The 26,404-nt window shown below is 48.9% G+C and overlaps 1 long non-coding RNA gene across 1 annotated transcript in view; it reads right to left on the bottom strand.

The window, feature by feature from the left end:
* Positions 1–251: 251 nt before the first annotated feature.
* LOC120404528 overlaps positions 252–26,404 on the bottom strand; it is a 68,668-nt gene continuing 42,515 nt past the window's right edge. Inside the window, exon 6 of the long non-coding RNA XR_005598051.1 lies at positions 252–533. This is a non-coding gene — a long non-coding RNA (uncharacterized LOC120404528). The remainder of the gene's footprint in view (positions 534–26,404) is intronic.

Genomic DNA, 26,404 nt, shown 5'->3' with positions numbered 1-26,404 from the left:
AAGGTGAAAAACACACTAATCACTCAGATCAAGGCATGGTCATTTAGCCCATTAACAGCTCCCCCCACACGGCTCAGAGGGAACCTGGGTGTCAATGAGATTGCTGCTGTTGTCGACAGCTGGTCCCTAGAGAGGCGAGAACACAGACTAGATAATGTATTTATCTTAAGGGAAGAGCTGGGAGAAGAGGAAGCCACAGGCCAGGAGAAACAATGTATGTCTAGGTTTCAATCTCCTTAATCTACTATAAAGAAAACAAGTAATGGGGAAAAATAGACCAGTCTCTAGGCAGAGGGTAGCCTCTTCCGCTTCTGCTTAATTGATTAATTCCTTCATAGCGGAGTTATCTCTTTGATGTGCCTTTCCATAAAAGCAGTTCAGAAAGTTCATGGGAGTTAATCCGTGAAGATGGCTGGAGCTGCAAAAAGAGCCATCTGATTAAAGGACGAGGCGATCACTTACACCTCAGCGGCTTTCAAAGTTGTTGTGAAAGTCTCTGTTAACCTTCGCATTTCAAAGTTCGGTTCTTGGCACTGGGGAATGTAAAGGAGATTTTTATTAGAATCAAAATGAGCATAAAAGAAATTCAGGGGAACTTGAGCAAAATTACACACACCACACAAAATCACACGAGCAAAGATAGGCAGATCACACACACACACACACAGGTCAAATTCAGCCTTGATCAATGGCCTTCTTTCTTTCTTTTTTTTTTTGAGTCTTTGCTGCTCTTTATTGGCAGATCCACATGACACACACACACACACACAGGTCAAATTCAGCCTTGATCAATGGCCTTCTTTATGCTGGGGATTTTCTCTGACTTCAGCCACTGTTGTAACAGCACTTGTGCAAACCCCTAGTGCAAACAGGCAAAGCGATTATTCCCACCAGTGTAGGTTACCCCGGCTTGCAGCCAGCCTCAGCTGAACCAGTCCAATATCAGTTTATTGCAATTTATCCGGTCTGTCCCAGGACTTTGCACTGGTGCAGCTTACACCAGTATCTGGCCATCAAGGGGTGAAATGAGGGCAAGTCCCCAGGGTAGCCAAGACCCACCTCCATTCACTTTCCAGCTTCCCAGTGGCTGCAGACTGAGCTGGCATTCTGTCCTGGACTAGCACAAAGCATAGCTGTTTCAGTAGGTGATACCTTTCCTTAGAGCGAGTGCTGAGCCAGTGCCTTAGGGACACTGGTTTTAAGATCAGATGTGAAACCGAGGCCCTGGGCACCCATGACTAGTAAAGATTCCTGGGGGCAGTTCGCAGAAGCAGGGCTGTTAACCGCAGCCTCGCTGCTAAATCCTCTCTGGGTCCCTGGTGGCTACATTTCTGCATATGCACATTTCCCTTGAATTCAACCTGGAATCCTCCTTCACGTCATGTCCTAAGCAGAGTGTAGCTGTGCACCCTTAAACAACTCCTGTATTCCACAGAGGAGGTGGCTGCAGTGCAGCAGTGTGGACTGTAGATACATTTTAAAGTGCGTGGGAATCCCTGAGACATTACACAAACGTAAGATACCAAGATCTATTTGTGTCAGCGATAGAAGCTTCAAAACTCCAGATGAGTCCCTGGGGCTTCTATTCATCTACCGCTCACTGGTTATGTAATGTACAGGGAAAGCATTCATTGTGTCACCCTCTGGTGGCTAGTCCACTAAAGGATAACAGCCTTCTACTGCTACCAGCTGATAGGATTATTCCTTTAGCTCAGGTGGTAGAGGTCTGTGCTAAAGGTCTCAGCTTCAAACCAATACAATACACTTATTTTTCCAATTTGGCAATACTTGTTGTTAGCTGAGAGCTAGCTCCAGGTAGAACAGCAAACTGGGATGAGGATGCGTGTCAGATCCCTGGTACTCTTCCCTCTTTCCCATCCCACCCCCAACTTTGGCCAACCTGATAGTGGTAGCGGAGGTCACCCAGGAGTTCTCCTCCTGTGACAGATCATTCAATGAACGGCCAAACATTGACACATTTGCTTTTAGCACCATGGTCAGAGCCTGGAGGGGAAATGGTTGCAAGGAAGAACCCACGCGTTTCTTTGTGCTGAGCTGCTCCAACCCCCAAGAAGCGGGGGAGAGAGATGGAACAGTCCTGCAGCTCTTTATGGCTGCATCCCTTCCAGTGAGATCACTGAGATGGACAGTGCTCTTCCATCCAAGTATGGGCCAGGCCTGACCCTACTTAGCTGAGGAGAGCTCTGCCCAGGATGCATTAGCTCCAAAATTACTGGCAGCCACTGCCTGCCCCGGAACAGAATTCTGCTCTGGGCTAGGTAAGGCTGTAGGATGCACCATGGCTTAGTAGCATGGGCATGGGCACAGACGGCGCAAGATCTGGGTTCTAGACTCAGCTCTGCTCCTCCCTTTCTGTAGGATCTCGATGAAGCACTTTGCTGCTCCATGAGTCAATTCCCCCTCTGTTCTGATGTGGAGCATCCTTAGTGAAGTGCTGGGAGGTGACTGGGTGAAACGGGCTGTAAGAGTACACAGCATGATGACGATGACGTTGCCTTGTTTGGCAAACCATGATTTTAGTTCAGCTGGTTTAAGCCCCCAGCAGCCCTTGGGTAAAGGAATCGGTGTGTCGGAAATTAGGCCTCCTCGGTGAACCAGATCAGGAGGGGACGTGCTATTCTATCCATCATTCCCTTGGGTGACCAGAGAAGCAGCTAAAGGCAAAGTCCTAAACAGCCCAATGCTAGAACTCAGCTGCTAAGTCTCAACGTGGTTGATGAGATCATGGGCCGGGCTTGTGTTTCCCCATTCTGTGCTGTTTGTCCTGTTTGGTCTTCAAGTAAATGAGACTGGACTTGAACAACACCAACGACTGCTCCAGCCCATCTCAATTAACGTTTTTGCCATTCCCCAAAAGGACAACTCTTACCATCTTGAATACCACCTACGAGACTTACACACAGGGCTGGGGGTTTTCTTCCTTCTACAGACTGTCTACAGCTAAGGGGAAATAGAGGAAGGGATATTGTTAAAATGGAAGCTTTACTTAATACTCTGCATGTCAAATGTTTTCTGTTTTCCCCTGTATCTCCAATAGAAGGCTTGAGAGATTCGAATGGTGGTTGTGCACCCTGGTACTAAGCAGGATGAAGTCTCTGTATTCCAGAACCCTGAACCTTGTTTAAAATCATTTAATGTTGGTCAGTGACAGGATCATGTTAACACCTTTGACAATCTGGGCCCATTTATTCCATTGAAATCATTACAATGGTCCACAGGCATTAAATGAAATAATAATAGCCACAAGTACAATAGCTTCAGGCTGCTGGTTCAAATCCGGATCTGGTCAATAGTATCTAAGAGCCTGAGCCTGCCAGGTGATGGGCACCTTCAGCTCAATGACTTCAATGGGAGCTGAGGCGGCTCAGCATCTCACAGGATCAGCTCCTGAAAGCTGCTGGCGTCTGATGGCTGTTCCATCTGAAATGAGTTTGCTGGGTTTCGGTCTAATTCCCAGGGAAGTGGTGTCCACAACACCAGACACACATCCTCACCACTGGAAATAGCTTGCAGCCCTGTCAGCAGGAAGGCCAAGGAGCGAAGAAGAGACCTGACTCCTCTCAAACCCCTAAAGATGCTTCTCCCTCCCACTAAAATGGAGGCATATCAACTGGGCAGTGTGTGAAAGTTTGCACTGAAACTTGTACCTCTACAATGTCTAAGTAGAAGGCTGAAGGGCTATTAGTCCTTGGATTTCATCAACATTCACACCATATGGAACTCCTGCCTATAGGAGTTAAGGTTTGGGTTTGGTTCAGTAAAGGATCCAGGAGTATGAATGGCCATCTAAACGTGTTGTGTGGAAATCTCATAAGAGAAGCTCTCTTCCAAGATATCTCCTACTTCTCCAGATGCTGGAAATGCCATGTGATATAAGCCCTCCCATGGTATTTTGACATCTCTGCTTCCAGTCTCCTCCAGAAAAGCATCACAATCAGGAACAATGGTAGGTGGTGAGTCTTAAGCAATTTTTCCTAACCTGAAAAATAGCCTTGGTGTCTGGCTCCCATTTTGGGTGGATTCTTATTGTATCCACACTGCTGCACTCAGCCTAAATAGTCATATCACAGGATCCAAAAACCCTGCATCATCTTGTCAGTAGCCACAGCTGGCTAGCAGCCATCAGCTGCAGGTAGCCACAGCTGGCTAGTTCATTGAATCTCCCAACTAAATTTGCAGTGTCCTTATTTTTCAGCAGCTGAGGAAACAAAAATAATGTAAAAAAACCCTTTAAAATACAAGAGCCAGGCTGTTAAACTAAACAATCTTCCTCTCTCTCCCGCTGTAGTTAGATATGAAGGGTTAAAATCCCACTCTTTCCATCTGAGGACACCTTAACTGGCACCTTGGATCTGTTCTTTTGGAGTCTGTATCCTTGGCAGAGTTCCAGACTCCCCCCCCCATATCACTCCTTTGAAATCCATCCTCCTTTGTGTGTGCAGCTGAGCTCCTTTGAGAAGACATGAATGGGGCCCTGACTGGGCTGAGACCAACAGCAGAAGTTGTCAATTACGGTCGGGTGGTTGTTTCGCTGGGTTCTTCCCAGATCCTTGCCTCCCGTTCTCTGCTTCAGTTTGATTATTCCGTCCTGCCTTCCCCCCTTGTTTACTTTACCTCCTTTCTGGATTCTGGTTAGAGCTGGCTGAATTCTGCACAGCAGTGTTTGGGAACAAATGTCCCAATTCCCAATCCCATGACATCCCTTCTTGTTCTCCATTCATGGACATTCATGTACATGGGGTTTGTTGACACTAAAAACTGCCCTCTCGGTAGCAAAGGGCCACCAGTAGCATTGTGGTAGGAGGAAAGATGGTCTTGTCTTCAAAATCCTGGAGTGGGACTCAGGAGATCCAGGCTCAGTGCCTGCCATAGACTCCCTGGATAAGCTCGGTCAAGTCACTTAAGCCCTTTGTGCATAAATGGGAAGCCAGGTTGCGGTTTCTTTGCTAAACCAGTCACACTGGGCCCCCCATTTGGTGAGCTCTAAGAAGAACAGCTCCCAAATAAAGAAACTCTCCTGGAAACGTGCAGCCAGGGGGTATTTCAGCTTCCTTTTAATTAATTTTTCAGATGAGTTTAGTGCTTGTGAAAGGTGCCAGATGAATAGCCCTGGAGAGCAAACTTTGTGTGTTATCCCTAGAACGGCAACAGGAACAGACGGAGTGGAGCAAGCTTCCCCCAACCCACCACTGAGCCATAGCCGTAAGCTGGACGGGACACCTCTAGGTGAGAGGGGAGCTCAACCTCCAGGACCCGTTCAGGCCTTGGATTCTCTGCTGAGGTGGGGAGCCAGTTACAATGAGATCCACTGGGAAATGGACTGAGACCCCTCGGCCCCATTCACTTGGGCACAGCAGACAGCGAAGAGATGCAAGTTGATCCAAACTGGAGAAAGGCTATCAAGATTGCTAACCCTCTCTGTTACCCAGCCCCCACTAACAAGAGCCTGGGGGGTGACACCAGCCTGGTCTGTTTGAAACACAGGGCTGTGTTCTGCCCAAACAAGCAAAAATACAGGTCATTTGCCAGGCTAGCCTCTCCTGCGCCTTTGAAGGGATGGGATTTGCCTGCCAGCAGCAGAGAGGCTGGCTCTGGGGCCAAATGGGGGATCAGCACTGAAACAGTGAGGGTCAAAACTTCTTTCGGGAGTCAATGACGGCGTGTGTCTTCCTGCCTTTGGCAAGGGCCCTACATCCCACAGAGTGACTGCTTTTAATGATGAGGGGACCTTTTCCCTTCTTCTGCCCTTCCTTTCTTCCCCACTCCCTGTCCACTCACCCCTGTGTTCCCTGAACAAAGGAGCTGTGAAAACGTAGCTTAATCCCTTGGCTTCCTGGCTACTGAAAATCTGTCTCAGCAGCAGTAGCTGCTGCCACAAACGAAGAGTGAGGGAGCATCCCCATGGAAAGGCTGGGGTTTGCTAAATGACGCCAAGTCCAAAACTTGAGACTCAAACACCTTGGATCTTCCTAAGCTTCAGCACCCTTGGTAGGAGACGACAGATGGATTCGCCCGTCTTCTGTCTGCAGCGCTGCTGTCTGAAGGGAGATGGTTTTTTCTACGCCTTTTAATCTAGGAGAGAGGCACTTCATTACAGGGAGATTACCGAGACAGCACAACAGAAGGAAACGTGGGCAGAATGACAGCCCGCCAAGCGGCAAGGAGAACACTGGGTGCAGGAGCGTTGAGCCCGCTGCTAGCCAGTCAGTGGCAGCAAGGCAGTCTTGTGATTGAGCATGGGACTGGGAATCAGGAGAGCTGGCGTCAGTTGCTAGCTCTGCCACCAACACCGTGTGTGGCCTGGGGCAAGTCACTTTCCCTCTCTGTGCCTCAGGTCCCCACCTGTACAATAGGGATATGATACTTCTTCTCTCCTGCCCTTTGGCTGTCTTGTATTCAGACCTCACTAGGGCACAGAACGCCTCTCACTCTGTGTACGTATGGCTCGATGAGACCCTCTAGCACTACTGTGACAATAGTATAACCACCCCTGTAGGCCTGCTGCAGCAGAGGGGCATGGACAAAAGACATGTCAAAGTCCAATAGGAAACAACTGTGCATGGACCAGATGGCCTATTAGGTCTCTAACATCTAGGAGTGAAGGTGGTGAGATGGTCGGGGTGGACTGGGACAGGAAAAGGTGTTGAGATACATTGACAAAACAAGTATCATTACTCTCGCTCTGCAGACGGGGACCTGTGGCACAGCGTGATTATATTACTCCGCAAGGCCATATAGGTAGGTAAGAATTGACCCTTGCTTTGGTGAGCTACGAGCCCCTGCCATTCGTTCAAGCCCAGCCATCCCCACTTTAAAGCCATGCCCCGTAACTGGATGACAACCTACTGCTGGCCCAATAAGCTGCCCAGGATCTAGGTTTCCAATCCCAAATTGAGAGAGCATCAGGTAGAGTCTAAACGAAAGCTGGTTAGGAGAGGCCCATGTGCTGCTTAGCGGCTGCCCTTTGCCGTGCTTTGCCTTGACATGGGCTAAGGAGGCCAGGGGGTTGGTTTTACTGAGGATCTGGCTCGGCTTTATCCAAGGCACCAAAGTTCAGGATGTTTGGATAAGAGGTTTTGTTTCATCTGGCTTGATGCAGGCTGCAGGGTACATATGGGACTTACTGTCCCAGGAGGCCACTGAGGTCAACGTTGCGTTTTTGAAAGGGTTGGATAATTTCATGACCATGATTTATAGTGATGTAAATTAAGATACTACAGATTGTCAAACCTCACGTTTCCAGGTATATCCAGGGGAGACAACGGGGGATTTTTCTCCCAGGTATAACATCACACTATAGACCAGGTGCATAGTGAGCTGATTTGGACTCTTCTATGAATCATTGCATATAAGCCACTGCTGGGGGCAGGATGAACCAATGATCTGATGTAGCCTGCAGAAAGCACCGTAACAGAGTCTGATGCAGTACAGCAAAAGGTGGATGCAAGGCTGGGTGGCTCAATGATAGGCTCAGTATGACAGGAGGCAGGATAGCGACTAGATGGACGGATGCTGTACGCCCAGGATTTCAAACTAGTTCGACGAGTGGTCCGGTCCAGCGTTACAAATCCTTGGTAAATTCTATTCTCGGTTACACTGGGGCAAACCCAGAGTAACCCCACTGATGGCAATGCCTTTATTCCAGATTTACACCACGTAACCATGAGCAAGATCTGACCACTCGAGGAAATGAATCTCACAAGTTCCTGGCTCTTTTCACAGAGTTAAAGGGCAGAAGGGACCCTTAGATCATCTAGACGGGCCTGCTTTGTAACACAGGCTACAGAATTTCACTGTTACCCCTGTATTGAGCCCAGCCACTTGTGTTTGACTAAAGCACATCTTCCAGAAAGGCATCTAGTCTTGATTTTAAGAGAACAAGGGGTGTTTCATTACATCGCCAGTGGTTTTGTCCAGTCCCTCTTGAGAACTTTTTACAAACCAGAATCCATGTACTTGGGAATGGCTACTGAATTATTTTTTCCATTGGGTTCATGAAGGCAGGGACGTCTGAGAGTTGCTTTAGTTTTCAGCTCTTCTGCCTTATCACTCTGTGAAGTTTTATGCCAGCTGTGGTCACCTGTTTGATTACAAAGTGTCTGCCTTTAACTCCAAATTAATTCTGATTACTTAAACTTCCCTTGCCTGGCGGGGGAGGGGGAGCTCCAGCTGTGTGAATTCAGAGCACCGGCTTTTTTTAATCTCTGTCTCTTTCCCCTGCACTGACTCTAATTTTGTGGTTCTCTGCATTCCCCGAAAATAACCTTCAGTCCCAATTTCGATCTGTCATATTCATTATATCACAGCTGTCTGCAGACTATACTTATCACTCGCAATCCACTCAGTTACACTTGTGATTAAAACTGATTGCGAGTTTGAGCCTGACTGCACTGCCTGGAAATTGGGAACGTCTTTATAACTTTAGACAGCAGATCAAAGGGCCTCTGATTAATATTGCAAGGCCATGGAGATGTTACGCTGAGTCTCTCAATCCCAAAACGCTTGAAGGTGTACAAGGTATTTATGTATCTGGACAGATTAGGGACAGGCCAACTGGACTGTTTAAAATTAGAAATGGGCCCAAACTGAAATCCCAGATGTACATTTGGGGAAGGTGGGGATTGAAATCTGAGCTCAGATACTGGGAACTCAGCTCATTCCCTGCTCCAAATGTTGCAAATGGCCTGAAAATCTTTATATTGGCCTGAACCAAACCTTCATATTCACAGATTCATAGAGTTAAAGGCCAAAAGGGACCATGTGATCATCTAGTCTGACCCTCTGTGTGCCACAGGCCATTAAATGTCACCCACTTACTCCTTATCGAGCCCAATAACGTGTGTTTGATGGATGCATAACACATGATTGGTTAACGCGTATCTTCCAGAGGGGCGTCCAGTCTTGATCTAAAGGCATCAAAAGATGGAGACTCCATCAATTCCCTTGGTAGTTTGCTCCAGTGCTTAAACATCCTCACCGGTATGAATTTGTTCCTTATTTCCAATTTGACTTGGTCTGACATTAGCTTCCAGCCATTGGTTCTTGTTATGCCTTTCTTGCTAGATTAAAGAGCCCTTTCGTACTCAGTATTTTCTCGCCAGGTAAGTACTTATACTCTGAATTCAAATCACCTCTCAATCTTCTTTTTGGTAAGTTAAACAGACTGAGGTCTTTAAGTGTCTCACTATGAGGCATTTTCTCCACCTTTCATGCATTTTATAGTTATTTACTCCTCCTCTCCAATTTGTGAACATCCTTTTTACAATGTAGACACCAGAACTGTACGCGGTATTCCAGCAAAGGTCTCACCAATGCTGTATATGCAGCGAAAATCACCTCCCTGCTCTCCTGTTTATACATCCAAGGATCACATTAGCCCCTTTTGCAAGAGCATCACTTGGGGAGCTCACGTCGAGTTGCTTGTCCACTGTGACCTCTAAATCCCTTTCCGAGTCACCGCTTTCTGGGGTACGGTCCTCTGTTCCATAAGGACAGCCTGCATCCCTGGTCCCTAGATGTCTAACCTTGCATTTGGCTGCATTAAACACATTTTGTTTAAATGGGCCCAGGTTAACGAGTAAGCTAGATCACTCTGTATGCCTGCCCTGTCCTCTTCATTATTTACCACTCTGCCAATCTGTTACCCAGGGTTCCTTCAACCCAAAGCTATTGGTAACTTTTACTCTGTGCAAGGAGGTGTCAGGAAATAAATCAGGGGAGACACGGCCGTCCGACCGATAGATGGCTGGCACAAACAGGACAACACAAGAGTGATTTCACTTAAAGCTAAACTTTACTTAGTCTCAAGCACTTACACACGTCCGCAACAAGCTAGTAAAACACCCCCAACTTTCAATAATTACTGAAGCTGAGTGTGGCTCTTGAGTGGCACAGTGGCAGCCCGTCTGCTGGTGGGGAACACAAGATGCATCCAGAGGGAGAGACGAGTCCCGAAGGGTCCCCCTTACCTCAAACTTTCCCCCCTTATTTATACATTAGTAATAGAATGACATGTCCCTTAAAGAAACCTTGTTAAGGAAGCAGTTTCAATGATCAAGCAAGAGACTCCTTCTGATTATTGATTAACCAGGTGTGGGTTTTTCCAGAGTTTGAAGCCTTGAGATGCCAAAAGACATTCCTGGGGCACATCCTGCTCTTCGAAAATGTATCAGCAACTTCAACACAATTCTTATCAGGAAGGACACGGGGTCAAGCTGCCCTTTCTGTGGCAGCCAACTCCCTCCCCTCCTGCCTTGGTCAAGCTGAGATTGTTGAATGGCCAATAGCAGCTTGCTGACTAGGCCGCCTTTAACAATAAGCCATAGTGGTTTCAAGCTCTTTACTGGTTTGGCAAAGTCTCCCTGTTTAGATCATTGTGTCATCCGCAGTAATTTTCCATTTATTTCCAGATCATTGATGAAAACATTGAATAACGTCAGATCTAGTGCTGATCCCTGCAGAACCCCAGTAGAAACAGCCCCGTTTGATGACTCCCCATTGAGAACAACTTTTTGATATCTGCCAGTTCACCAATGCCTAAAACTTTTAACATGTGCTTTATTGCTATTGTATAGTGCATATTTTTGTATCTGAATGTCAGGCTGCACTAAGTCAAATGCCTTAGAAAAGTCTAAGTATATTACATCTATGCAGTTACCTTTCTCAATCAAATTTGTAATCTCCTCAAAGAATTACATCAGGGTTGGCAAGACCTATTTTCCAAACACCATGTTGAGTGGCATTAATTATGTTCCTATCTAAACATTCTTTGTAGTGTCCTATGGATATCCACCCGTCTAGATTCCTGAACGCAACTTTGAAACAACCAAAGAAGAGGCGGATGAGAGTGATTCCGTTCCAGGTTTTATGCTGAGCTCATTGCCATGCAGTAACAGGACTTTGGGAGTCCAGTGGGTGCTGCTGGATACCAGCACAGTGCAGGGATGATCAACTAAGCTTCTGCTCCTTGTCTCACTTCGCATGGAGTCTCAGTGCTTTGATTTAAGGAGCCCCCAATAACTTGGAATACAGTCTCCTCCAGCTTTGAAGGGCTCACTAGACATATGCAGATCAGAACTTTATGGTTTGGGCTCCTCTCAAAACAAATTAAGAACTGGCTTGAACCATTGCTTGACCCTCGCCTGGGAGTGAATTTTGAGCTTAGAAAAAGGAGCACTAACCTATTGAGTTTGGGCTTCAGGCTTGGCAAGAATTGAAGCCTCCTGAATTACGGACACTGTCCTGGTTTGTTTTGTTTGGATTAGAGCACATGAAATTCTTATACCAAAAGTCAATGCGGCTTTTTCAAAGCATTCAAGTTTTGAGCTGAGGTTCAGGCACCTTCTGATTTTGTTTGAACCACTTCGCCCATCTTTTGGTGTGAGAGCACTCGACAGAACCATGCAATCCTGAGCATCAAGCAACACCAGGCCTACAACCACACGCCATATGACAAAGAGCAAGCAGCCTTCCTCTAAGAACAAATGCCAATTCTCCTGGGGAGCAGCCAGAAGCCTGGAGCAATCTCTCACTAGATTGGTTGCAGCCAGGAGATTTCCTGTAACAACCCTGAGAGTGTAACCTTATGGCCAAGGTCTGACCTCTCCCTGCTGCACTGATTACTACAGGCTCTCAGATTGCAAGGGAGGCCCTTCCGTTCTTCATGCTCAGCTGGCTGCGATCTGGAATCAGAATTAGTTCTGATCATTAACACTTGGCTTCCTCCCCTCCCCCACCTCCCACCCCAGTGCTCTCCAGGAGAGAGTCCATTGCCACCCTACACAGGTTTCAAAAGCATACTTGATGTAGCTCCACTGAATGAGAATCTGTTAGCCTAAACCAGGAAGACATTACACTGACACATAATCATACACGTCTGAAAAATCCCCTACGCACCCCAGGCAGATCTTATCACCGATGCACAGCAACATAAGGGTTCTTCCTACCGCTATCTGATCCATAGTACTGACAATGGGAATCATTCTTGTCCACTCTATTCTGCAGAGCTTTTTATCATCGAAGTCTCTGAGCGCCTTCCAGTCGCGCATTAAGTGATCTGACTAACATCTGTTGTTTGCAGTGTTGTTGGAGCCGTGTTGGCCCCAGGATGTTAGAGACACAGGGTGGGCGAGGCAATATCTTTTATAAAATCTTTATGGTATCTTTTATAAAGAGACACACTTTCAAGACACAAGCTACACAGAGCTTGAAAGCTTGTCTCTTTCACCATCAGAAGTTGGACTAATAAAAGATATTACCTCACCCACCTTGTCTCTCTAATAGGACTAACATCCGTCACATGTGGTTCGTTCTCTCTCATCCTCACCCCAGGGGGAGAACTGTGTGTAGTGAAGTGGGTTGTTGTGGTGGGGTTTGGTTTTTTTTTTTAAATGCATACGCTGCTCTGTGTTTATATCGGAGAAGGCAGGTCAGAGAAGTGTAGGGTGACCAGATGTTAAGGGGAAAATATTGGGACCACCTCAGGGGGGGGATTGTTGTTTTTTTAACACTCACCCGTCCGGGAGTTCGGCGGCAATTCGGCGGTGGGTAATAAACCTTGCCACCAAAGACAGAAGCACATGCCGCCGAATTGCCGCCAAAGACCAAGAAACAAAATATCGGGACAAATGGCGTCCCAACCGTACTCTGGTCGGGACGCGGGACAAACTCCTCAAAATTGGGACAGTCCTGATTTTATTGGGACGTCTGGTCACCCTAGAGAAGTGCGCCTTGCACTTGGAGCAGAAGTGGTGAGGTTTGGGATGGTCCTTGGTTCATCTCATCTTTCTACAGTAACTTTCACCCAAAGTACCACAACACAGGGATTTGAGGGCGCTCTCACGTTGGCAAAGTTGTAACGAGTGAGTTTTTCTGAATACTAATATGACATCACAAAAATGTGGGTAAACTATTAACATCCCCACTAATAAGTCACAACACAAGGACAGCACGGTGACTGCAATCTACTAATTGTCAGCAATGCACAAAAGCAAAGTGGAAAAGAAGCAAGAAAATGCAGCTATGCCAGCTTTGCTATGGTAATACCGTATTTTGTCATGTATCACACACATTTTGGTTTTCTGAATGTTCCCTATAAGCGCCAGTGACGTTGCTTTATTGGTCAGAGTCCAGCAGGGCACACCAGATAAAACCGACACGACAAAGAAGACATAGAACTGAGCATTACCAGCCTGTTCCATATGTAGCCCATTCGCCGTTCCTAAGTTACCATTCATCTCATGAATAAATGACTATCCTCCGTATTTATATGATTAAGAACAGTTAGGCAATAAAACTAGAGCTCTGATCCTGCAATTCACAATGGACAGATTCCTGTGCAGCCCCTCAGAAGACTTCAGTAGGGCTCTGTTCAGACATAGGCCACTGTCATTGCATTGTAAAATGGCAGGATTGGGGCCTAGATCACTAAGAACCAGAGGTAGGTGAGGCAAGAAATGATTCAAGCAGAGCTTCAGTCAGACCTGACAAATGTCAGATCAGAAGACTTAAGCAACTGCCATTTACTATATTGTTTGTACAGCCCCTAGCACAATGGGGCATTGATCTGGCCAGTCTCTAGACCAGGGGTGGGCAAACTTCTGGGTGAGGAGATTGCATGCAGGGCCATGAATGTAGGGTTGGGGCAGGGGGTTGGGGTGCAGGAGGGAGTGCGGGGTGTGGGGTATACGAGGGGGCTCAGAGCAGGGGGTTGGGGTTCAGGATGGGGTGCAGAGTGTGGGAGGGGGGTCCTGGAAGGGGGTTGGGGCAGAGGAGGGGTGTGGGGTGCATGAGGGGGCTCAGGGCAGGGGGTTGGGGTGCAGGGAGGGGTGCGGGGTGTAGCAGGGGGCTCAGGGCAGGGGGTTGGGGTGCGGGCTCTGCCCAGACACCACTTACCTGGAGCGGCTCCGGGGTGGCAGCGGCGCGCTGCGGGGCTAAGACAGGCTCCCTACCTGCCTGCCCTGGCCCCACACGGCTCCCGGAAGTGGCCGGCACCACATCCCTGCATCCCCTGAGGAGGGGGGGGAGGGGCAGAGGGCTATGTACTGCCCAACGGGGAACCACGGCCAATGGGAGCTTTGGGGGTGGTACCCACAGGCAAGGGCAGCGTGTGGAGCCCTCTGTCCTCCCACCCCCACCCAGGGGCCGCAGGGACATGGTGCCGGCCGCTTCAGGAGCAGCGCAGGGCCCGTGGTACCATGGGAGTGGCAATCCCGTGGGCCGGATCCAAAGCCCTCAGGGGCCAGATCCAGCCCACGGCCCGTAGTTTTCCCACCCCTGCTCTAGATGTTATCACAATAGATCGATGTTCAACAGTAATAGGCCAAATGTACATAGCTAAGGGAGGGCTTCACAAAAAGTCGCATGGGAGAGGAATAGAATAATCCAACTTTTTAAATAAGTGTTTGGGGCCATTTTCCTAGTCCTTGTTCATGGGACAGGTGACCCTTAGCACCACAATCTGCTGCTTCCCGATTTCATAAAATACATTTTTATTTCTACCAAACATTAAGACGATGCCTTTGACACACATGTAATAACAATTAACATAAGCAAAGAGGAAAACAGCTGGTTCCTCCCAAAACAGCCCCACTCCAGCCTTTCCCAAAAGCCGGGGGCGGGGGGAGGGGAAGCGCTCTGCAAGAGTGGAGAGGAGAAAAGGGGGGCTCGTATTACAGCTCAGACAATGCCAATGTCCAAGCTGGATCTTGGTTCCAGGCACAGTCAACAGAGGTTTCAAGAATATGTCGTATCACGCAGCCAGTTCTAGAGGTTTGAATCACATTTCTACATGTTTCTAAGATTTATTACAGGGTTTTCTTTGTGAAGAGCAAATAATCCCTCAACATACCGTAGTAAAACAATGGAAGTGACTATTTCAGTGCCTGAAAACCTTCCTAATGAGCCTAGAACTATTTTTACTCCACAATTCCTTCTCTCACCCTGGCTGTCAAGGATTTTTGGTGTCCTGGACAACCTAGGAAATATATATCCAGCCCAATTCCTGCAGTGACTAACTCAATAAATGTCATCGAACGTTTGGGGCCCCAGGCAAGTCACCTGTTCTGCCTGCAGCGCCTGCCCTATAAACTACCAAAGCCAATACCTGTGGTATTAACTTGAATTATTATCCCCCTGCTCTCAGTAATTTCCTTTCCAGAACCTCTTCGCGCAAGTAGGCTTAGCGAGATCGACAGGAAAAAAAGAAGATAAATCCCTGGTTCTTAATACCACCAGAGATCATTAAAACAATTGGACAACTCTGGTCTTCTCACTATTCACATTATTTTCGGTTTAGCCAATGAAATGGGATTGACGTGTTTCTTTCTGTATCGGTTCTAGTCAGTTATGCTTCTTGGTCCTCAGACACTGTGCAAAGCTCTTATTTCACAGCCAACCTGTGTGCAGACACCTTCCAGAAAACACACTGCCAGCCATCCTTTGTCTCAAGGGTTTTCATTTGTTTCCAAACAACACAGTGTGTGAAAGCTTTAATACTATGGTGATGGGCACCGTGGAGATACCGATAAATAAAGGGTCCTGACATTGCATCATTTGTGGCTTTGTTACAAACTCAGCACAAAGGCATCAAAAGGTTTATGAACCTTCCAAGCTCATGTGGGTTACTTAACTGCTGTATCGAAACTATGTCAAATCCACCGCTTTGCATAATGCTGAAGTGGAACTAATGTTTTGTTTGGGGTTTGCTTTCAGTTTTGGGGATTCTGTCAAAACAAAAACTCCGAACAAAAATTAGGAGGGTGCTGAGCCCATATGACACAAAACTGAAACATTCATGGACCCCTGATAATCATAACCAGGCAGTTTCACGCAACTCTCATTCACAACCCTGCAAGGAATGCTTAAAATGCACAGAAATACTCATTTAACTGACATTGAAAATATTAAAAACGCTTTCATTGCCCTTTGATGCCAATCGTGCTTTTTGGATAGGCTTTTTTTTTATGATATAAACATGTAATGTTTCAACTGTTTGTGATATATTAAAATTGTTAATGCAGCCCGTGGAGCATCTCACTAGGCTGTTTAATATGCTGGTGATCTCATGGATAAAGCATAGGCCTGGGGGTCAACAGATCTGAATTCTATTCTTGGCTCTATCAGTGACAGATTGTGTGATCATGGATATGCCATCTAAGTTGCTCTGGGCTATCTGTAATATGGGGATAACTATATTTACTTCGCTTCCAAGGGAGTTGTAGAACTTAATTCTTGAATAGTTCTTTGAGACCTTCTGGGGGACGACATAACAATGGGAAATATTATTACACAAAACACACATTTTGGACCTAACATAGGGTGGCACTTTAAATTCTATTCTATTTAGGTTGCATTGCGCCACCACTACGGGAAATGAGCTATGCCCACCTTCTCCACCAGCTTTGAGGCCTGGATGGAGAGCATTCAAACCAAGATGTCATTTCCATCCGCTTTTTGAATGACGACCCACCAGCTTTTTAGCTGCTTTTTTTATTTCCGTTTATTAAGCAGCTAACCAAAGATCTAAACGTTCACTTTCCAACACATGTCACAACTCCCCAGTCCCCCCAAATGAAGTTATCCACCTCCACTGGTTTAGGAGTCACAAGTTTCCTACCCAGCACAAACAAGTTCCTCCCTGTTCAAACCAACCGCACCCTGCTCAGCCCCTGTGTGAGAAGCATTTTGTGTTTTAATTATTGTTTATTATTACACGGCGAGGGTTTGTGCAGGCCTTTGAGCACATTAATGACGATGATTTATCATCATGGTCCAGTGGACAGGGCATGGGACAGGAGCCAGGACACTGTTCATGGCTTGGTCACTGCAGCTTCCTGTACCTCAGTTTCTCCCCCACCCCACTGTTGAAACTGAACACCCTAACCCCGCCCCTTCCCCGAGGCCTCGCCTCTCCGCTCACTACATTCCCCCTCCCTCGATGGCTCGCTCTCCTCCACCCTCACTCACTTTCCCTGGGCTGGAGCAGGGGGTGGGGATGCGGAAGGGGGGTGAGGGCTCTAACTGGGCGTGCAGGTTCTGGGGTGGGGCCACAAATGAGGGGTTCATGGTGTGGGAGGGGGCTCCAGGTGGGGGGATAGGGCTGAGGGATTCGAAGGGGGGCTGCAGGTTAAGGCAGGGGGTTGGGTGCAGCAGGGGGTGAGGGCTCTGGGGTGGGGCCGGGATGAGGGGTTCATGGTGTGGGAGGGGCTCCAGGCGGGAGATAGGGCCGAGGGATTCGAAGGGGGCTGCAGGTTAAGGCAGGGGTTTGGATGCAGGAGGGGGTGAGGGCTCTGGAGGGGGGCCGGGGATGAGGGGTTCATGGTGTGGGAGGGGGCTCCAGGCGGGGGGATAGGGCCAAGGGATTCAAAGGGGGGCTGCAGGTTAAGGCAGGGGGTTGGGTGCAGGAGGGGGTGAGGGCTCTGGAGGGGGGCCAGGGATGAGGGGTTCATGGTGTGGGAGGGGGCTCCAGGCGGGGGGATAGGGCCAAGGGATTCGAAGGGGGGCTGCAGGTTAAGGCAGGAGATTGGAGTGCAGGGGGGTGAGGGCTGGGGGTGCAGGCTCTCAGGTGGGGCCAGGTGTGAGGGGTTTGGGGTGCAGGACGGGGCTCTGGGTGTTTGGGGGCTCAGAACTGGGGCAGGGGGTTGGGGCTCAGGGTTGGGGTATGGGCTCACAGTCAGCGGCGCAGCAGGGCTAAGGCAGGCTCCCTGCCTCTCCTGGCTCAGCACTGCGCCCCAGCTTAGGCACCGCAAGCCTGGGAGGCGGGAGAAGTGAAGCGGCCGTGGCGTGCTCGGGGAGGAGGCGGGGCAGGGGTGAGCTGGGGCGGGGAGTTCCCCTGCGTGCTGCCCCCCCCCCATTACTTGCTGCAGGTGGCCCTTGCCGCGCTCCCCTGCCCCAGCTCCCTCCACCTAAATGCCGGCGGTGATTGGGGCGGCCAAAGATCCGTCCACCGCGATAGCTACCAAAGAAAATGGTGCCCCCCAAATCCCAGTGCCGCGGTCGCCTAAATGGTTGCACTGGCCTGAGTTTAGGACAGAAAGTGAAGAACTGCATCCAGCTGAAACGACATGGAGCATTTAGGGAGGTGCCCAGATTTTAATCTGGCCAGGACATCATGGTTAGCTCTTCTGAACAGTGCCATGCAATCTTTGCTAGTCACAAGCAATCAGGAACTCGAGTCTATGTTCCAGGGGTCGGCAACCTATGGCACGCATGCCAAAGGCGGCATGCAAGCTGATTTACTGTGGCACGCTGCTGCCAGCCTAGCGTCCCGGCTGCCGGCCCCACTCACCTGCTGCTGGCCTGGAGGTACAGAACCCCGGGCTGGCAGCGGGCTGAGCGGGGCCGGTGGCCGGGACCCCGTCTGGCAGGGGCCGGCCTGGGGTCCCAGCTGCTGGTCCACTCAGCTCACTGCCAGTCTGGGGTTCCATCTGTCAGCCCCTGTAAATGTAAAATGTATTCCTGGCACGCAAAACCTTAAATTACCGCGAATAAATGAAGACTTGGTGCACCACTTCTGAAAGGTTGCCAACCCCTGCTATATTCCATCCGAAAGACGGCATCTCCAGCAGCACAGTGCCCCCGGCACCACGCTGGGACACTGACTCATTGGGGAAAGTGCCACCTACTCACTAACCACTTCTGGCAGCAACCTGGGTTTTCTTGATGGCGGTCGTTTGAGTGCTGACCTCACCCCATGCAGCCCAGCTCACAAGGTCCTCCCCTGAGACAGCCAGCAGCCAGCAGCGAGTGAGGCTGGGCAAATGATCAACATACCAGTCCTTGATGGGATTCTGGCAATGTTATAAAGATTTTATATCTGATCCTCGCCTTTGATTTCTGCCCAGGAAATACAGCCCCGTTTTATTATGGACCCCTAAGTAACACAGCCTCTTGGCACATGCCCCATGGACTTGATCAGAGGCATTCATGAGTGGTGGCCTTGTTGGGCTGGAGCTTGCAGGGGACTGTGAACTCACATTGAGGACCAGCAGAGACTCCTCGTATGACAGCTGGAAGCAGCTGGATAAAGCACCTGGGTATCCCTCTGTCTGCAGCAAGGACTATAACTAACCATTTTGCATCCCATTTAGTGTGAGAGGAACTGCTGCTCCCCACAGACATTTGGGGCATTTCCTGTCAAGTGCATCATGGGTCACAGAGACTTGGGCCTCTCCCAAGTAACAACATGCAGCTATTTCTCTCTGATGGTTATCTGGAGGCCTTTCATAGAATCATAAAATAATAGAACTGGAAGGGACCTCGAGAGGTCATCTAGTCCAGTCCCCTGCACTCATGGCAGGACTAAGTATTATCTAGACCACCCCGATAGGTGTTTGTCAAACCTGCTCTTAAAAAGCCCCAATGATGGAGATTCCACAGCCTCCCTGGGCAATTTATCCCAGTGCTTAACCACTCTGACAGGAAGTTTTTCCTAATGTCCAACCTAAACCGCCCTCGCTGCAATTTAAGCCCATTGCTTCTTGTCCTAGCCTCAGAGGTTAAGAACAACAATTTTTCTCCCTCCTCCTTGTAACAACCTTATACGTACTTGAAAACTTTTATCATGTCCCCTCTCAGTCTTCTCTTCTCCAGACTAAACAAACCCAATTTTTTCAATCTTCCCTCATAGATCATGTTTTCTAGACTTTAAATAATTTTTGTTGCTCTTCTCTGGACTCTGGACTGTTCACATCTTTCCTGAAATGTGGAACCCAGAACTGGACACGATACTCCAGTTGAGGCCTAATCAGTGCGGAGTAGAGTGGAAGAATTACTTCTCGTGTCTTGCTTACAATACTCCTGCTAATACATCCCAGAATGATGTTTGCTTTTTTTTGCAACAGTGTTTCACTGCTGACTCATATTTAGCTTGTGATCCACTATGACCCCCCAGATCCCTTTCTGCAGTGCTCCTTCCTGGGCAGTCATTTCCCATTTTGTATTTGTGCAACTGATTGTTCCTTCCTAAGTGGAGCACTTTGCATTTGTCCTTATTGAATTTCATCCTATTTACTTCAGACCATTTCTCCAGTTTGTTCAGATCGTTTTGAGTTTTACTCCTATCCTTCAAAGCACTCGCAGCTTAGTATCATCCGTAAACTTGGTAAGTGTACTCTCTATGCCATTATCTAAATCATTGATGAAGATATCAGGGCTGCCCAGAGGGAGGGGCAAGTGGGGCAATTTGCCCCGGGCCCCAGTGGCCCCCAAGAGAACAGCTGAGGCTCCCGCCTCCGCCCCTCTCCTGGAGCCTTAGCGCATCAAGCGGCGTCCTCAGACAGCGCCGCAGCGTGTCTCCGCGTGGGGAGGGGGCGGGGCTGGGAGCTCCGGGCTGAGCTCAGCTCCCTCCACTCGGCATGGCGCTCACAGCCCCGCCCCCTCCCCACGCGGCTCTGAGCGGGGCGGGGTTCAGGCCCCCGCCGGAGACACGCTGCAGCTGTTCAGCGAGGCGCTGAGGCTCTGGGTGAGGGGGGAGCCGGGGGTAAGAGGCTGGGGCCAGGGGGGTTGGCTAAGGGGCAGGGAGTCCTGGGGACAGTCAGGGCACAGGGAGGGGGCAGAGGTTGGGGGGGCGGTCAGGGGGCAGGGAATGGTGGGGGTTGGATAGTGGGCGTTCCGGGGGAGGGGGGGTCTGTCAGGACTCAGTGGGGGGTAGATAGGGGACAGAGAGCGGGGTGGGGTCCCAGGGTGGTGGTGGTGGTGGTGTCTCTGGGGGACGGTGAGGGGACAAGGAGCAGGATGGGTTGGGGATTCTAAGGGGGGCAGTCGGGGACAGGAAGTGGGTGGAGGTCGGATGGGGGTAGAGCCAGGCTGTTTGGGAAGCAGAGCCTTCCCTACCCTAAAGCTCATTCAGCAGTTTGAGGCTTGCAGAAGAGCCAAGCTGTTAGCTTTTCCATTAGGGCTACCGTCCCTTTCACTTCTCAAATGCCAAATTATAGTCTACATGTAATTTCAGTGCCATAGGGAGATTCATGTCAGGGGAGGGGAGCTTCATTTAAAATTAGCCACTGGGGGGAGGGATCACATGAGAAGAGCAATATCCTTCCCAACCCTACTAAGGGAGACCCCCCTCCCCTGCATTCCCTGAGGCTTCAGAGGGGTTAATTCAGTGGCTCTCAAACTTTTGTCCTGGTGATCCTTTCACATAGCAAACCTCTGAGTGCGACCCCCCCTTATAAATTAAAAACACTTTTTAATATATTTAACACTATTATAAGTGCTGGAGGCAAAGCGGGGTTTGAGGTGGAGGCTGACAGCTCACGACCCCCAGTAATAACCTCGTGACCCCCTGAGAGGTCCTGACCTCCAGTTTGAGAACCCCTGGGTTAATTTAATTTTAGCACCCTGTATCCATTCACATGCATGTGCTATTTTGAGCATTTCAGTTTTGACAACATAGGCTCATCCCAGATTCTGGAACAAGCTCAAATGCTCAGTTTGTGGAGTATGTACATAAGCTATAGTAAAGAAAAACCCACAGTAACCGTCTCCAGTTTGTGAGGGACCCCATGGAGCCAGTGTCTAGGAAACAGATAAATACATGGAGATTAAGTCCATTAATGGCTATTAGCCAGGATGGGTAAGGAATGGTGTCCCTAGCCTCTGTTTCTCAGAGAGTGGAGATGGATGGCAGGGGAGAGATCACTTGATCATTGCCTGTTAGGTTCACTCCCTCTGAGGCACTTGGCATTGGCCATTGTCGGTAGACAGGATACTGGGCAGGATGGCCTTTTGGTTTGACCCAGTATGTCTGTTCTTATGTTCTAACCTAAATGAACCCAAAGTTATGGAGACAGATATGAGTCAAGGAAGCCAGCAGAGTATCAGAAACCTGGAAAAATCTCTGCCTGGATGGGCTCAGGTGTTTGGTTACAAGCTGAGGTGGTTCAAAAGTTTTGGATTTTTTTTAAGCAGAATTTTTTTATTGTTTCTTTAAACAGCAAGCAGCAAATATTTGGCCACACACTTCTGAAACCTCAAACCATGTTCAGGTTTTGGCAGACTAATTTCAGCTTTTCAATTAAAAAAACCACAACAAATTTTGAAGGAAAGCAGACATTGTCCGTGATTTTTTTCTGCTTTTTAAAAACCCCTAGTTTTCAATCCAGAAAAAGTTTTGATGGAAAATATTTGTCCAACCCTTTTAATGAGCTTTAGTGCCTTTTAGCACTAGCTGATGCTGAGAACCAGTGATACCTTGTAAAGAAGTTTTCTCAAAACTGGGTTTGTGCCGAAATGCGGAAGGTTTATTTTTCCCAGGGGTGCCTGTGGGGGGGAGCAAGTGGGGAAATTTGCCGTGGGCCCCACAAGGGCCCCCAGGAGAATATAGTATTGCAATTTTTTTATAGAAGGGGCCCCCAAAATTTCTTTGCCCCAGGCCCCCTGAATTCTCTGGGCGGCCCTGGAAGATATTGAACAGAACCAGAACCAGAACCAATCCCCGCGGGACCCCACTCATTATGTCCTTCCAGCATGACTGTGAACCACTGATAGCTATTCTCTGGGAACTGTTTTCCAATCAGTTATGCACCCACCTTATAGTAGCTCCATCTAGGTTGTATTTCCCTAGTTTGTTTATGAGAAGTCTTTTCTGAGTCCACACCAAAAGCCAGCGCCCAAAGTTGGCACCCTCAGCAAAGAGACCAAGGCCTCAGTGGCCCAGGGAGGCTGAACTCCCCTCTGATCCAGGGCCCTGGGGCACATGGGCAAAGCAGGAGAGTGGGAGCATCCTACATCTGTCTGCTGTATCCACCTCTTCTATGCTGCGCCTCATCCAGAGTCCGCACCACGCCTCACAAAGGAGGTAAAACCCATTATCCCCATTTTACTGATGCAGAAACAGAGGCACAGAAGGGAAAGTCATTTGCCAGGGCTCCCACCACAGTCCAGCAGCACAGCCATGAAAAGAAGCCAGATCTTCTGAGTCCCAGCCCAGTGCTCTATCTGCTGGGTTATGCTCTCACAGCACGGCCTGTCTCTTTGTTACATGGCCGTACAGTGCCTAGCGTAACGGGGCTGAGCCTGAAGGCAAGACTGCAGGACAAAGGATTCCTAACGAGGGAAGCTTGTACAGCCAATGCTGCATCTGCTCTGAGGATTTTACTCTTCAGGATTGCAAATCAAGCACGGCTCACCAGCCATACATGTGTTTAAAGAGCCCAGAGCTCGGGGCACACAGAGTCCCTCCCTGCAGAGGGTGGGGCTTCAGAACCCGAGCTCCAGCTGGAGACACAAGATCAAAGTGCTGTCTATACAGCTATTTTGAGAGCGCTAGTGTGAGCCCTGCTAGCCCAAGTCTGTCGATCCGGGCTGGGAGGGTCCAGCTCCCTGTTCAGTCTTCGAGGCTGCAGCCGCCACATCCGAGCTGTGTATTCTGTGGCCTGGCAGCGTGCTGGCCATAGTGACATCGGCTAGACGCTCACTTTCAGAGCCTAATCCAAAATTAGCATGCAACCTGCAATCGGGAGGGAGTAGGCTGCAAATGAGAAGCAGCAGCTTTGAAAGTCACTTTGCCTCCTAAGTAAATAAATAAAGACGAAATAAGTAAACGGGCAGCAGAGAGTAGGCTAAGCCGAAGAGATCCATTCCACGGACAAGGCTTGATTTGTTTGTTGTTGTTGTTGTTGTTGTTCTCTTCCCTTTCATTTCTGCAAAGGTCAGCTCTAATAGGGGACCCTTGTTATCGCTCACACATACTGCACACCCTTGCCAGCCTGCTGATTTCAGAAACCCTACTGCCAATTCAGAGCCCGAGCCGAGCACAGAAATAATGTCATCTCTGCTGCTGATTGCTTAAATTAGACCTTGTGTAAGCACAGGGAAATGACAGGTGGGCAGATTTGCCAGAAAACACCACAGTAGCCTCTGGGATGGAATCTGCAGCCTCTTGCTAAATAAAAATCACAGGGTGTTGTTTTTGCACAGGGTGTCTGAGTCTGCCCACTCGGCAGATTCAGACAGGGCTGGGTTCTTCAGACGTCTCTTTCCTCTTACGATCTGTCCGCAAAGAGATCTGGCCAAGCTTCTCTGCTGGAGTTAAACCTGCAGTGACTTAGGTTGTGTCTACATTACAAAATTAAGTTGACCTAACTTAAGAACATAAGACCGGCCATACTGGATCAAACCAAAGGACCACACAGCCCAGTATTCTGTCTTCCAACAGTGGCCAATGCCATGTGCTTCAGAGGGAGTGAATAGAACAGGTAATCATCAAGTGATCCATTCCCTGTCGCCCATTCCCAGCTTCTGGCAAACAGAGGCGAGGGACACCATCCCTGCCCAACCTAGTTAATAGCCATTGATGGACTTATCCTCCATGAATTTATCTAGTTCTTTTTTGGATCCTGTTATAGTCGTGGCCTTCACAACATCCTCCATCAAGGAGTTCCACAGGTTGCCAGTGCGTTGTGTGAAGAAATACTTCCTTTTGTTTGTTATAAAACTGCTGCCTATTAATTTCATTTGGTGACCCCTAGTTCTTGTGTTATGAGATCACTTCCTTATTTACTTTTTCTGCACCCATGATGATTTTATAGACCTCTATCATATCCCTCTTAGGGTTAGCAAACAGGCATGGCAGTAATTACATCACTTGTGCTAGTCTACACCTTGCTCCTTCTGTTGGTGGTGTGCATCTTCACCAGGAGCATTTGCCCCAATTCAACTCTCAGAATGTGGGAAGGCTTATGAAAACCAGCAACGGTCGATGTAAGCAACGGGGGTGGGGAGGGGGCTCTGTCCTTCTCCCGCTGCGCTACCCTTCCCCCACCATGGGCACGGTCAGCTGCTTTCCCTGGCAGCTGGGCCTGGGTGGAGAGCAGGACGGAGCTGCTCTGGGTCCCTGCTCAGAGAAGTGTGGCGGTTGCCTGAGAGAGCGTGGCTGGGGAGGCGGTGTCCCTCTCTCCGCTGCCTGCCCAGCCCAGCTGCCAGAGAGAGGGGCCGAGCATGCTGGGGGGCAGGCACAGAGGGAAGACAGAGCCCCTCTTCCTCCCCCCCGGCAGGCCAATCTGGGGGTGCACTTGACCCTGCATGCCCTCCCACGCATCGCCTCTGCTCCCAACGGAGTCTGGATCAGGCCCTAAGTGATTTGCCACTGGCTACTCCGGGGAGAGGCTGGGATTCACTCTAGATATTCACAAGGCCCCTATCACCATGACAGTGGAATTCCTGACTCCTACACCCACGGTCCTTCCCCCAGACCCCCGACACGCAGCGTTTCTCTAGGTATCTCTCAGCCTACACTACTGCCCCACTAATCCGTCTACACCGCTGTCTATAGCTATCTAGCGAGACTGGAACTACACTGGCAGGAGCCCAGGCAGACGTCTCCTTTCTTCAGCGATAGTGAAGTCTGCACCATTAAGATGATGATAATTGTTACCGCATGAGCCAGGACATGATTAATCATTGCCTCTTCTTTTTTTTTTTTTTTTTAGAGGTTGGGAAATGTCATTGCCTCCCTAGTCACTTTAAAATCCTTGTCGTCCCGAAATTCTAGCTGTAAATACAGAGAGGAGAGAAAGAACACGGGCGTCCCAAGAGAGCACCCCCACCTCGGCTTTCCCCCCCCCCCGCCTCCCTCTGCCTGATCTGACTTTCTCCCCCATTCTCTTCATCGTCCGGGCTCTTCGGAGCTCTGCCAGCCACCCTGCTGAAGGGGAACTGAATGGGTGGCTGTACATTGAAATTAACATCCAGCCAAAAGGAATACAGAGCCGTGATTAATGGCTTTTTAATGCTCCGGCGTTTTACACAGAGAGCACTTTGTTTTAGTGCTGCGCGCTGGGGTCTGTCTAGCAGAGAGTGTGCGTGTGTGGAGAGAGAGTTTTCAACCATTTACAAAGAAAGACCATCCAGGGCTTTGTGAGTTGTAATTAGCCAGAAAGCTTTGTGTCTGGAACATCTTAACTCAAAAAGGAAAGAGAAAAAAACTCATTAAAAGACATGTCCCCTAACTAGCTGCTATGCTGCTAATTGACTTTCTCCTCCTTGGTTTAATTTTGAAACAGACTACTTGATTAATTAACTAAGGCACCGGGGTTCCAGCTAGCTGCACTGGGAGTTCATAGCTCAGTGTCCCAGCCTCTCTGACACACGTGGCTTCTTTAAGGCCATCTCCGTGGGTAATGGCTGACACTGTTCTCGATCTCATGAGTTAAAGAAACCAAATGGCTGTTTATGCCTCCGTAATGGTTATCGGCAGGGAGGGTACGGACAAGAGCTAAAAAAGCCAGAAAAGTCTTTCATTTGTTTAGCTGATTTCTTTCTTTGTTTTACTAATCTCTTTATTTCTTTTATAAAGATTGTTACACTTCTGTCCTGCAACCTGTTCCTGCCAGTATGTTGACTGGTGGAAAACCCTGATTATATTTGGGACCACAACAGTTGT

This window comes from Mauremys reevesii, linkage group 1, assembly GCF_016161935.1.
Source record: "Mauremys reevesii isolate NIE-2019 linkage group 1, ASM1616193v1, whole genome shotgun sequence".
Lineage (NCBI taxonomy): Eukaryota > Metazoa > Chordata > Testudines > Geoemydidae > Mauremys > Mauremys reevesii.
Note: the sequence above shows the minus strand (reverse complement) of the source record. Positions and strands in the feature narration are given on the sequence as shown.